We start from the raw sequence: 12888 nt of genomic DNA, 5'->3' as shown, positions 1-12888 counted from the left end.
GGTATTCTTTTAAAAAATGGTCGACCAATAATGCAGAGAAAAAAATAAATAAATAAATAAATAAATTTTAAAAATAATGAAGAGAAGTTAAAGTGACAGTGTGCTAAAAATACATAATTAAACCTCTGAACCTAAAATTTAGGTTTAAAAGGGGGAATCAGTAACTTGATTTTAATGACATATGTATGACACATATATAACCACATATGTTCCCTGCATAAAAATTTTTGTGTAAAATTCACGAAGTAAAACTGTACTTTGCCACAGCAAAATGTGTAGAGATTTGACAGGCCATATTTCTTTCACCATACTCCAGTAAAATTAGAAACAAGTGAAAGCTGACCAAAGCATTTTAAAATACATGGATGTTAAGGAATACTCTCTCTCCTAGAACCAATTTTTTAAAACATTTTTATAATTTTATCGAGATATAATTGACATAAGTTTAACATGTACAGCATAATGACTTGACTTACAAATATTGTGAAATGGGGACTTCCCTGGCCCTCCAGAGGTTAGGACTCCACGCTGTCACTGCTGGGGCCGCGGGTTCAATCCCTGGTCAAGGATTAAGATCCCAGAAGCGCAGCCAAAATATATATATATAGTGAAATGATTACCACAATGAGTTAACATCCATCATCTCATATAGATACTAAAAGAAGAAAAAGAAAAAAGTGGGTTTTTTTTTCCTTGTGGAGAGAACTCTTAGGATTTGCTCTCTTAGCAGCTTTCAAATGTACCATTCAGCAGCATTAACTGTAGTCATGTTTCCTCCCACACTCCTGCTTAGTCTTCAGTACTTTTGTACTTTGTCCACCTTATTTTGTGGTTTGATGTTTCAGCTTACTCCTAGGCCTGACAAAGATAAACGTGCTTTTAATGTTTTTGTTTGTTTTGTTTTTATAAATTTATTTATTTATTTTTGGCTGTGTTGGGTCTTCGTTGCTGCACGTGGGCTTTCTCTAGTTATGCGAGCCAGAGCTACTCTTCATTGCAGTGCGCGGGCTTCTCATTGCAGTGGCTTCTCTTGTGGCGCATGGGCTCTAGGCACATGGGCTTCAGTAGTTGTGGCATGTGGGCTCCAGTAGCTGTGGCTCACAGGCTCTAGAGCGCAGGCTCAGTAGTTATGGCACACGGGCTTAGTTGCTCCGCGGCATGTGGGATCTTCCCAGACCAGGACTCGAACCTTTGTCCCCTGCATTGGCAGGTGGATTCTCCACCACTGCGCCACTTGGGAAGCCCCTGTTTTTGTTTTTGTTTTTGTTTTTGTCCAAAAAGATTTCAGCTTGGAGCGGGGAGGGAATCCAGACTTTTTGATGCTGTTTTCAGATATGCCTTTTATATTTCTAAATTTCTTTAGGATTTTGTACTTAATCAATACCCCTTATTTCGTATGTCTCATTTAATGTACTTGATAAGACCAGTTAACCTTACCTATGCCTTTAGAACTTTATCTTGAAAAATCAGTATTCTTCCTGTTTGCTGAAAGAGGTTGCACATGGACTCAGTTTCCCTTTAGAAGACTTGATGAGTCACATCAGTAAATTGCATATTGCTCTTTACAAATTATAGCAGCCTGGGTTCTTAATTGGAAAGCACATGAGCCAATTCTAACCAGTTGATTCAGAAGATATTAGGTGGCTTCAAGAACTGGCAAGAAAGACAGTGTTCAGGGCTTCACAGAAACAATTGCTGAATCGTGCTGCAGAGCCATGAGAGTTCCTCAGTGTTCCCAAAGTTCCTTGAGATATAGTAAAGAACTAACTATATCTTCTGATTCGAAGTCTGGGCAAGTGCCTGGTTCTGGTGGATTGTAGACTGTGCCTGCACCTGAGTTGTGTGGAAGGTTAAGATGCCAGGGCCACCAGTGCCTAGTGTTTCCTGGAGCGTCCATAGTTGTAGATGGGCTCTACCTTCCACTCATACTAATTCTTTGGGCAGTTTGTCATTCATAGAATTGTTACTCATTTGCTAAGCAACAGCAAAGGAAAAAACAAAAGATTTCCAGTATAGCCCGCCCTTGCCTAGCCCATATGTCAACATTTTCTTCACTCTCTACATTTTCACTTAACTTTAATATGTATATGCAGCCTCCTACTTAACCTATCACAGCTCTCTTACAACCAAAAACGTGTACTCTCTTCCTCACCCAGGGCTTCATATCTTTGCTTCCACTTCCAAGTCTGGGATCTCTGAGTGGTGTCCATTCCTTTTCTAGTGAAAAACTCCTCATGTAAAAAGATGGTTCAGGGCTTCCCTGGTGGTGCAGTGGTTGAGAATCTGCCTGCCAATGCAGGGGACACGGGTTCGAGCCCTGGTCTGGGAGGATCCCACATGCCGCGGAGCAACTAGGCCCGTGAGCCACAACTACTGAGCCTGCGCGTCTGGAGCCTGTGCTCCACAACGAGAGAGGCCACGACAATGAGAGGCCCGCGCACCGCGATGAAGAGTGGCCCCTGCTCGCGCAACTAGAGAAAGCCCTCGCACAGAAATGAAGACCCAACACAGCCAAAAAATAAATAAATAAATAAATAAATTTATTTTTTAAAAAAATTAAAAAAAAAAAGATGGTTCAGACGCTGGGCATTTAAAAAGGATGGGGGGATTATAAACCAGGTCAAATTACCAAGCAAATATTCAGTAACTTTAGTTGTGAGTAGATATGCAAAAGCTTTCTAAACCTGCTTTTGTAAAACCACAAACAAGTTGGTGACATGGGCAGTTTTTACTGCTTAGGATAATTTAATTCTTATTTGGATTTGTTTGGGGGTCTAACTAAATCAGTGTCTGTTTTATTATGCTTTGCAGTAAAAATAGTATTGTTACATTAAAAAATACCACTTTTGGCATTTGCCAAGTGGATCTTCATGTTGGAACAGTTAAGTTGGACCTTCTATCTTATGGCCAATGTGGTACTGATTTGTAATCCACTGAGGATGGCATTTCATTGGAAATAGGTTGATAAATAGGATTGATAAACCTTTCTGTAGTAGTTATATCACCTTTCTGGACTCTTTAACATCTTTTGTGTTCTATTGAGGTCATGACAGTCTTCATGATCACCTCCTCTCTTCTTCAGGGAGGACTGCTGGAATTTAACTGTTGGATCAAGTTCTTGAAACACAGATATTCCTTTTGAATATTGTTCCTCTTTCCTGCCCAGGCTCTACTAGTTACTCTCTGACAGTGTTTGCTTAGATCTGGACTGTTGATACCTATGCCTGTGGTTCACTGCACAACAGATCCAGCAGGTTGGTGATTCTTCTGACCAGAAGCTCTTCTTCTTGTTCTATATTTGGTTTGTCCACATGTTTCTCCACCATTGCTCACTTTCTGAAGGGACTAGGACCACACTACCCCTGCCAGATATTTTGTGGAATGCTGGAACTTTCTATGGGTGTAAGTTCCTGATTTTTCTGTACTCTTGAAAAAACTTCATGGACATGCCATTAACTTTAATTGATAATTTATTTTTAAGAAGTAATACGTAGCTGTGATCATAAGTGGAATGTGCTGAAATTTTAGTAGTGGGGATTAGGTTATAAAAGGACCAAACCTATGGAAAAGCCAGAAGAGGGTTTTCTGATGAAATCTCAAAACTGTTTATCTGTAGTTTCTGGTATTACTATTCTCTACTAATTATATGGGGTTCCATCACTGAAACTCTCTGCTTTAGTATTTATGTTGCACTGGGTAGAGGGAGTTGGAGTCTCTTTTTGTAATCTGGTGCTTTAATTAGATATAGCTGATAGAATTGATCATCTAGGCCTGTATACAATACAGCCAATTCCAAGATGTGTCCCCAGAAAACTGGATGCCCCGTCACCACAGGCTACACCCATCCCCAGGTGGTGTAGCCTCTACCTTGTATGAGTATCCAATCATGGTTCCTATGTTCACATGGGAAGATGGGGTGACTACTGTGTTTGGAGTATTGTTCTCTGTTACTGCTGGATAAAGTCCAGTTGCATTTTTTTATACAAGGAAAACTGAAGTTTCTAGCTTTAAATGAAACTATAAAATTGTGGGGGGTTGTGTTTATGAAACATTCAAATTGGTCAGAAAACACTGAATGAGAAAAAAATGTTTAAGTAAAAGATGGCGACTAGGTTAAAACAAGAGTTAAATTGGAAACAGCAGCATTAGTTCACACCCTTAAAAGCTGGGCAGCCTCTTGGGTTGCACATTATCCTAGGGATCCATCAGTGATGCAGCAGCAATTTGAAACCAGGGCTCTTTGGTGAGTAGCTTATGTTAAGGCAGAAAGATAGAAATGGGCTTGTACTATCTTGTGGATAATAGGTTAAAAAACACTTCGAGAGACATTTGGGTGGTGTTACATATGCCACAGGGGCCACTAACCTGTGTGGAATTCCTGCCAACCAAGCAGGAATACTTTGAGCATTGAGAAACCATTAGTCATGGACAGCTGGACCAAGGTAGGTCAATACAGAGCCATGGGTCCTTCGTGAGATGCAGTATCAAGTGTGCTGAAGAAAGGCATTCTTAATCTGTTCAGACTGCTATAACAAAAATACTTTAAACTGGCTGTATCAGCGTCTGAGGACTCACTTCCTGCTCCTTAGCTGCACATCTTGTTTTGTCCTCACAAGGTCTCTGAGGCCTCTGTAAGGGCACTAATCCCATTTGTGAGGTACCCTCATGACCTAATCACCTCCCAAAGGCCCTCACCCCCTAATATCACATTGGGGGTTAGGATTTCAACATATGAGTTTGGTGAGGGGACACAAGCATTCAGTCCACAACAGGCACAAACTCAACTTCTAATAGCCTTCAAATAAAGGTGCATTATATTGGTCAGTCCCAATTGCCCTGCAGGCAAGTGTTGGTCATCATTAATTTTATAACATGTGAAAAATAGGCTTATATGGAGGTCCATACAGAAAAAAGTCACCTTCACTAGGATGAAGATCTGGAAACTACACATTTTAATCTCACAATGTAAGGGGCATCTAAAATTCCAGCTTAGGCCCCTCACTGACTGACACTGGAGGTTGATCGCTTCATTACTTGCCTCTGGTGGATAGGCCACAGGCTCTATAAAGACGCATAAAGATGCCATTAATAAAGGAGCCCAGCGATGACATAGAGGGGTGGGATAGGTAGGATGGGAGGGGGGCTCAAAAGGGAGGGGATATGGGGACATGTGTATGCATGTGGCTGATTCGCTTTGTTGTGCAACAGAAACTAACACAGTCTTGTGAAGCAATTATATTCCAATAAAGATCTATTAAATAAATAAATAAATAAATAAAAAATAAGGGAGCCCAGCCCCAGGTGTATTTGGTCATGTTTATCATTGAAGGGAGCAGATAAGGGGAAAAAAGTGATTGGGATTAATGATAACTCAACCTTCCATGAGACCCTCGTTTGCTCTTTGTTAAAACTTAGGAAGAAAACAAGAAAAAATATGTAAATGAATATGGCCCATTTCATCAAATGGGAGTGGAGGTGGGGCAGGCAAAGTGTAGATTATTTATCCAGGAGACAAACCATAAAGGGGGGGAAATACAAATACCAACTCTAAAACAACGCTAAATATATGGCTGAGGGAGGCTTAGGAACCAAATATCTAGATAGAATTCTGGTCGATAGTTCTTTTTCTTGTGTGGTTTTCTTAATCCCCTTGCTTTTAACAGTTGCTTCTATTTTTCAAGGTTGGAGGGCCTCACATCACTCAGCCAGATGTGCTAGAACCTGATTGAAATATGGGCTTACTTCCTCTTGTGGAAAACAGTACTCCATCTATCAAACATCTGGGACAAATTAGACTATAATTGGTTTCCTACTGCCCCCCAATTTACACAAGTATAATTTAAACAATTTAGTATAATTTAAATAATTAGATGATCTAATGATCTAGAACCATCGAATTCCTAACCTAATCACCCGAATGCAGTCAATCCACCACCTACCTAGCTTCGATTTCCCCAGATGATAAGAACAAAATCTTAATTTATACAACACATATCTCAACTTAAAAAAAAAACACAACTTTTCCTTTACATAGGTGGTTCTTAAACTTTGCCATGCATCAGAATCAGAGGGAGTGCTTCTTATAACACAGATTTCTGGGTCCCGACCCGAGAGTTTCTGATTCAGTAGGTCTGGGGTGGAGTTTGGGGGTTTGCAATGATTCTGCTGGTCCAGGACCACAACCTGAGAACCACAGCGCTAGAACGGTTTTAAGTATTTAAATGGAATTAACTTATAATATATCTGGCTCACAAACGTTCTAAGTTCTTGCCTTAAATTGTGCCAAACTTTTAACTTTAAATCAAATTAGGAGAGGAAGTTTGTGTTGGGCGGAGTCTGGCAGCCAGAGCTGAACGAGATGCGTGAGAAGGTGTGAAGCCCCGCCCCTTCCCCGTCCCCGCCCCATCCCACCCCCCTCCGCGCTCCTCCTGGTATTTGAGCCCACCCCGGCTTCCCTCCGCTCAGATCTTCCTAGGGGAGAGCAGCGTTCAGTCTGGGTTGTCTGAGCCGCCTGCACTTGGTCCTTGCAGAATCCTCCCTGTGTGGAGCCCGATTCAGAAGACAGAGGACAGAACACTTGGTAAGTCTGTGTCTTTTGTTTGTTTATTACTGCATTTGTCTCGAGACCGTGGTCCACCCCAGCACCCAACCCCCCCAACCTCCCCCCCCCCCCCCCCCCCCGTCCTGCCACACACACACACAGCACACTACTCTCCATTTGTGGGGTCAAAAAAAAAGGAGGAGGCTCTGGGAGCTGCAGGGTCCTCAATCATGTCTTCATCTAAAGAGAGTGAAGTCCCATCTGGCTTCTCCCCTGAAGGGTCCCCCAGCCCTGACTCGCCAAACTACATGCTACTCTCTAACCATCCCCAGATTTCTGCAGGAGTCAGCCCATTGCCCACAGGAAACACCTACTGACTCGCAGAACTCACCAGCTTCCTCCCCCATGTCCCTTATCTTTTCACCCACAGCCCTCAGAGAATCCCCTGGGTCCCCCAGCTACTGTCACACACTTTGCCCGCAGAAGGGACACTTCTAATGGCCGACTTTACCACATTGGCAGCCCTTGGCTGGGCAGTGTGACCCTCCTGCCTGATTCCACAGAGGGTCCCTTAATCCAGAGAGCAGATGGGAATGACAGAGTTAGGAACACCTGATACCAAGTACCACTTCATCCTTCTCCCTGATACCGTGGCCTTGAAGCCTAGAACCACAGTGATTGTTTGGGCCAAATAGTAGAGATACATAGTACATACAACTCCAAATGTCATTTGTTGGAGGATGCAGGTTACCATGTTAGGCTGACCAATGAAAAGTAAGGAGCAGAAGAAGCGGAGAATGAGAAATGAGCCGAAGGTAGCTGAGTACCCAGTTTTTGACCTTGACAGTGGAGGTTTCTTGATCTTTCACAAAGATCCCGAGAATCACTGCTGTGAGTACAGACAAGGAAAGAGCAGTGCAGGCCAGCACCATCCCTACAGTGTCTTCAAATGCCAGGAAGGTCACGATTTTGGGGAGACAGCGGTCTCTCAGCGTTTGTGTACTAATGACTTGAGCACTCCACACAGTGTTTCATATCTGAGAAAACAAAAGCAAACAGGATTTCACGTTGAACAATTCATGCTTATTCCCATGACATAATCATTATCACATTTTTTATCACTGAAAATACTGTCCACCTCTGACATGATTTTTTGGATACAAAAATCATGTGTCAGGCTGGAGAACCCATGAGCATAATAAAGTAGTTGTTACAGAGACTATATCAGGGTTAATACTGTCCATTTCTTTATCGGAAGTAATGCTTTCACCCACAATCATCAGAAAGCTTTATTCCACATTTGGGGTGGCTTTTGCTGTTGTTTGGTTAGTGTGTTGGTTTAACAATATCATCAAGGTTCACTTTGATTTCCTCTTTCTGCTGTCCACAAGAAATGCTTCAATGTATGGTTTCTTCTCAGAGTTATGTGATGTGGTCTACAGCTTTATTATTACCATTTGAACTGAGAGAGAATGGCATCCTGTAACTTTTCCAGAGGAGCAAGGAAGAAATTTTCTAAGACTCCTCTACCACCCATATCCTTCAATGTGAGTGGTGGATGTAGATACCATACAGTCAATGAATCAACCTTCAACCTCCGATTTTCCTGCACTCCGATGTTTCTGCGATGGGGTAGCAGGATTTAGGGAAGAGAACACAAGCTTTGAAGCCAAGAATTCCTGATTACAAATTCGTTTCAGCATTTCATTGGCATCTTACTGGCTATGTTACTTGGGTAAGTCATAGCAGATGGAATTAAGGTTGCTAATCTGCTGCTCTTAATGTAAGGAGATTACCCTGTGTACTGGTGGCCCAACATAATCACAAGTATCCGTAAATTGGGAAGAGGTAGGCAGAAGTGTCAGGCCAGAGTGATCCATTGTTGGTTTTAAAGATGGAGGGAGAGGGCCACGTCCCCTAGGCATCAAAGTGAGGTTTCTAAGAATAGGGAGTTAGTATAGCTGATTGATACGGTTGCAATGTGGACAGATCCTCATTTGTATTCAAATTCCAAGTGGGCTAAATGGGAAATGAAAGGGAAGAAAATATAACTTCGGGGGAAGCACCATATGGCAGATTATATTTTCCAACAAATCCTCTAAAATCCATACTTTTCTTACACTGTGACTTTAACATTCCTCCCACTGAGAGGTTGGGGGAGGGGGATTGATCTTCTTTGCCCTTGAATCTGAACAGGCTTTTGATGATATGACAGCAACACTATATGTGACTTTCGATGCCAAATCATAAAAAGTGATGCAGCTTTCCCCTCGTTCTCTTGGAGCACTCACACTTGGAACACAGCCGCCGTGCTGGGAAGCAGCCTCGGAAACCACATGGAGAGGCCATGTGTGGGTATTGTAGTTGACAGCCCCAGCTGAGGTCCCAGCTGACCGTCTCCATCAGCTACGTCGTGTAATTCCATTCCCCAGCTGTCAAGTTACCACCCAGCCTGTGGGTCTTCCCAGCTGAGGCTCCAGACATCATGGAACAGAGAAAAGCCATCCTTGCTGTGCCCTTTCCAATTCATGACCCAGAGAACCCATGAGCATAATAAAGTAGTTGTTTTAAGACACTAAGTCTGTGGTCATTTGTTAGACTATAGTAGTAAAGGGGACCTGCCACATAATCACTATGATCTATCAGGTTCTTTTTCTAGGCACTCAAGTATGTACAAGAAGGCAAGCACATGATCCAGCAATCCCACTCCTGGGCATATATCCAGAGAAAACTCTAATTTGAAAAGATACATGCACCCCTATGTTCATAGCAGCACTATTTACAATAGCCAAGACATGGAAACAACCTAAATGTCCATCGACAGATGAATGGATAAAGAAGATGTGGTATATATATATATATATATATATATATATATATAATGGAATACTACTCAGCCATAAGAAAGAACGAAATAATGCCATTTGCAGCAACATGGATGGGCCTAAAGATTATCATACTAAGTGAAGTAACCCAGAAAGAAAAAGACAAATAGCATATGATATCACTTATATGTGGAATAAAAAAAATGATGCAAATGAACTTATTTACAAAACAGGAACAGAATCACAGACATAGAAAACAAACTTACGGTTACCAAAGGGGAAAGGGGGTGAGGAAGGGATAAATTAGGGGTTTGGGATTAGCAGATACAAACTACTATATATAAAATAGATAAACAACAAGGTCCTACTGTATAGCACAGGGAACTATATTCAATATTCTATAGTAAATCATAATGGAAAAGTATGAAAAAGAATATATATACACACATATATAATATATATATTAATATGTGTATATATATATATATATATATATATATATATCTGAATCCTTTGCTGTACACCAGAAACTAACACAACTTTGTAAATACTTAAAAAAAAAAAAAAAGAAGGCGGCGAGAAGTCCTCTGTAAGGGATCTCAGCAAGGAGTTCGGATATTTGCTTTTAGCCACTCAGGACTTTTAAAAGGTGACCTTTTTTACTTAGAGCAAATGCAAAGACAGAGAAGAACAAATACTGTATGATCTCACTTACATGTGGAGTCTAAAAAGGTTGAACTCATAGAAACAGAGAGTAGATTGGTGGTTGTCAGGGACTGGGAGGTGGGGGAAATGGGAAGATATTGGCCAAAGAGCACAAACATTCAGTTATAAGATGAATAAGTTCGGGGGATCTAATGGTCAGCATGGTGACTAAAGTTAACAATACTTTATTGTATACTTGAAATAAGCTAAGAGAGCAAATATTAATGTTCTCACCACAAAAAAGCAAGGTAACTATATGAGGTGATGGATGTGCTCACTAACCTTATATATCACAATGCAGACATATGCCAAATCATGAAATTGTACACCTTAACTTTACACGATGTTATTTGTCAATTATATCTCAGTAAAGCTGGTTAAATAAATAAACAAAAGGCAGCCCCAACCCCCCCCAAAAAAATCAAGTCAAGAGCACTAAATAGGAAAAGATCAATGTTTACTGGAAAAAAGTACCAACCATAATGCTTATATAAATATAATCATGAATGATTAGTGATAGAGAAGAATTGGGGGATAACCACACCTCTTGCATTCAGTAGAAAAAGTAAAATACACATAGGAACTGACCCACGTATTCAGTCATCTTCATACAGTAACATAATGGATAAAATGGTAGAGCTTCAGGAGATGATACCTTATATTGAAATACATATGGCTTGTTTACAGTTTGTAGACCAGAGCTTCCTAAAACAGCCAATTTCAAATTCTCCCTGACTGTCTAAAATTATGCTATTTCCTGTGCCCTAGCCTAGATTCGTGATTCAGTGGGTTAAGAGTAGGATGTTGGGCTGGGAATATATATTTATTATAATTTCTCTGGAAATTCAGCTAAGTAGATTGGATTGTGATCTACTGTCTATGACCAAAAAGCAATGAGGAAACAAAATATTAAATTGTAAAATACACATATATATGTATATATACATAGAACAACACAGAAATCATTCAGTTAAAATTTTTATATGTCAAGACACTAAAACAAAAAATAATTAAAACCATCACTTGCAAGATTAAAATCTCTTACTATTTAATCTTGGTTTATAAGGGAATTTAAACTCACAATTAAAGGATGTTCATGTAAGGTAGAGGAAAGCAGCGATCTAAACAGGTAATATTAAATTTTATAGTTTGCCAAAATCTTTAGCAGTTTCCATAACCTTAAACGCTTGTTATCACAACAGCAAAATATAACCAATACATGAATCATAGAACTCAAATTGGGAAGTGGAATGAAAAATAATTGAGGATTAAGAAATCAGTAGGAATGGAGATAAGATGAAAGCAGGATAAACCTATAGGGGAAACAAAACAGAAAAAAATAAAGAGCTTAAAACCCAAACAGCTGGAATAATCTCTAGAAGAAAACAGAGCATTCAGAACATACATTTGAGTATGAACCATAATTAGTATTTGACATGGTAACATTTCAAATCAGTTATGAAAACTGGGCAAAGGATATATAAATAGGCAATTTACCCACCACTGATATATTAACATCTATTCAACATCTCCATAATGAGACACTGTGTTTGGTTTATCAAATTGGGAAAATTTCAAGAAAATTATTATGCCTAGTTTTGATACACTAAGACTGGAAGCATAACTTCATTGGCGGACAAGGTTGTAACATCTAAAACTAAACAATCCTAAGCAACCACTTAAAATGATTCCATTATTTAGTAACATGGAAAGCTACCCATGATATATAAAGTGAGAGAAAAAATAGTTCCAAAATATTATGCCAATTTTGTGGGGAGAAAAAATAATTTTAATACATATTTACTCTCATAGAGGATCAAGAAGTAAATGGGCCAAGATATTAATGATGATTGTTTCTGGGTGCTAGGATTACAGACGACTTTAATTTCGTCCTTTTTTCTTACATTTTTCCTTTTTTTTTTCTTACTTTTCTCCCGTGTTTTCTTAACATTGACCATGCACTATTTTGGAATTTTATGTATATATGTATATATATAAATATGTAATATAATACAATATGTATACATATATAATACATATGATTTTATATGTAAGTTATATATTTAATATATATAAATATATAATAATTATATATATTATATATAGTTTACACCAAAGCATCAGTAATGCTTTGTATCCCCTGTAAGGGATTGTGGATTTGAGAATATTGTCAGACTTTCTACAATGTGAACGTGTTAGTAGTGAGTGGTAACTTTAAAAAAAAATTTTTTTTTATTATTTTTGGCCACACTGCGTGGCATGTGGGATCTTAGTTCCCCAACCAGGGTTCGAACCCACACCCCTTGCATTGGAAGAGGGGAGTCTTAACCACTGGACCGCCAGGGAAGTCCCGGTAACTTTTTTTAAATAAATTTATTTATTTATTTATTTATGGCTGCGTTAGGTCTTCGTTGCTGCGGGCGGGCTTTCTCTAGTTGTAGTGAGCGGGGACTACTCTTCCTTGTGGTGCGTGGGCTTCTCATTGCTGTGGCTTCTCTTGTTGCAGAGCAGGGTCTCTAGGCGCGCGGGCTTCAGTAGTTGTGGCTCGCGGACTCTAGAGCGCAGGCTCAGTAGTTGTGGTGCACAGGCTTAGTTGCTCCGCAGCCTGTGGGATCTTCTGAGATCTTCCCGAACCAGGGCTCGAACCCGTGTTCCCTGCATTGGCAGGCGGATCCTTAACCCCTGTGCCACCAGGGAAGTCCCTAACTTTTTTTTTTGAGGAAAGAAGAGTGTAGCGGCGCCCCAAAGCTGAGCGCTGCAACCTTGAGCGCCCCCCGCCCTCCGGCACTCGTCTGGCAAAGCTCCAGGTGCACGCTT

The 12888-nt window shown here is 40.3% G+C and overlaps 1 long non-coding RNA gene across 1 annotated transcript; it reads left to right on the top strand.

Moving 5' to 3' along the window:
- Positions 1-7415: 7415 nt before the first annotated feature.
- Positions 7416-12846, top strand: LOC309616999. The gene is made up of 3 exons (XR_014237708.1): positions 7416-8276; positions 8826-12269; positions 12415-12846. It is a non-coding gene; the product is annotated as an uncharacterized lncRNA (long non-coding RNA).
- The last annotated feature ends 42 nt before the right edge of the window (positions 12847-12888 follow it).

The sequence above is a fragment of the Balaenoptera borealis genome (genome assembly GCF_965194805.1).
Source record: "Balaenoptera borealis genome assembly, chromosome: 19".
NCBI classification, from domain to species: domain Eukaryota; kingdom Metazoa; phylum Chordata; class Mammalia; order Artiodactyla; family Balaenopteridae; genus Balaenoptera; species Balaenoptera borealis.
The sequence above is the reverse complement of the archived record's forward strand: the minus strand, read 5'-3'. Positions and strand labels throughout refer to the sequence as shown.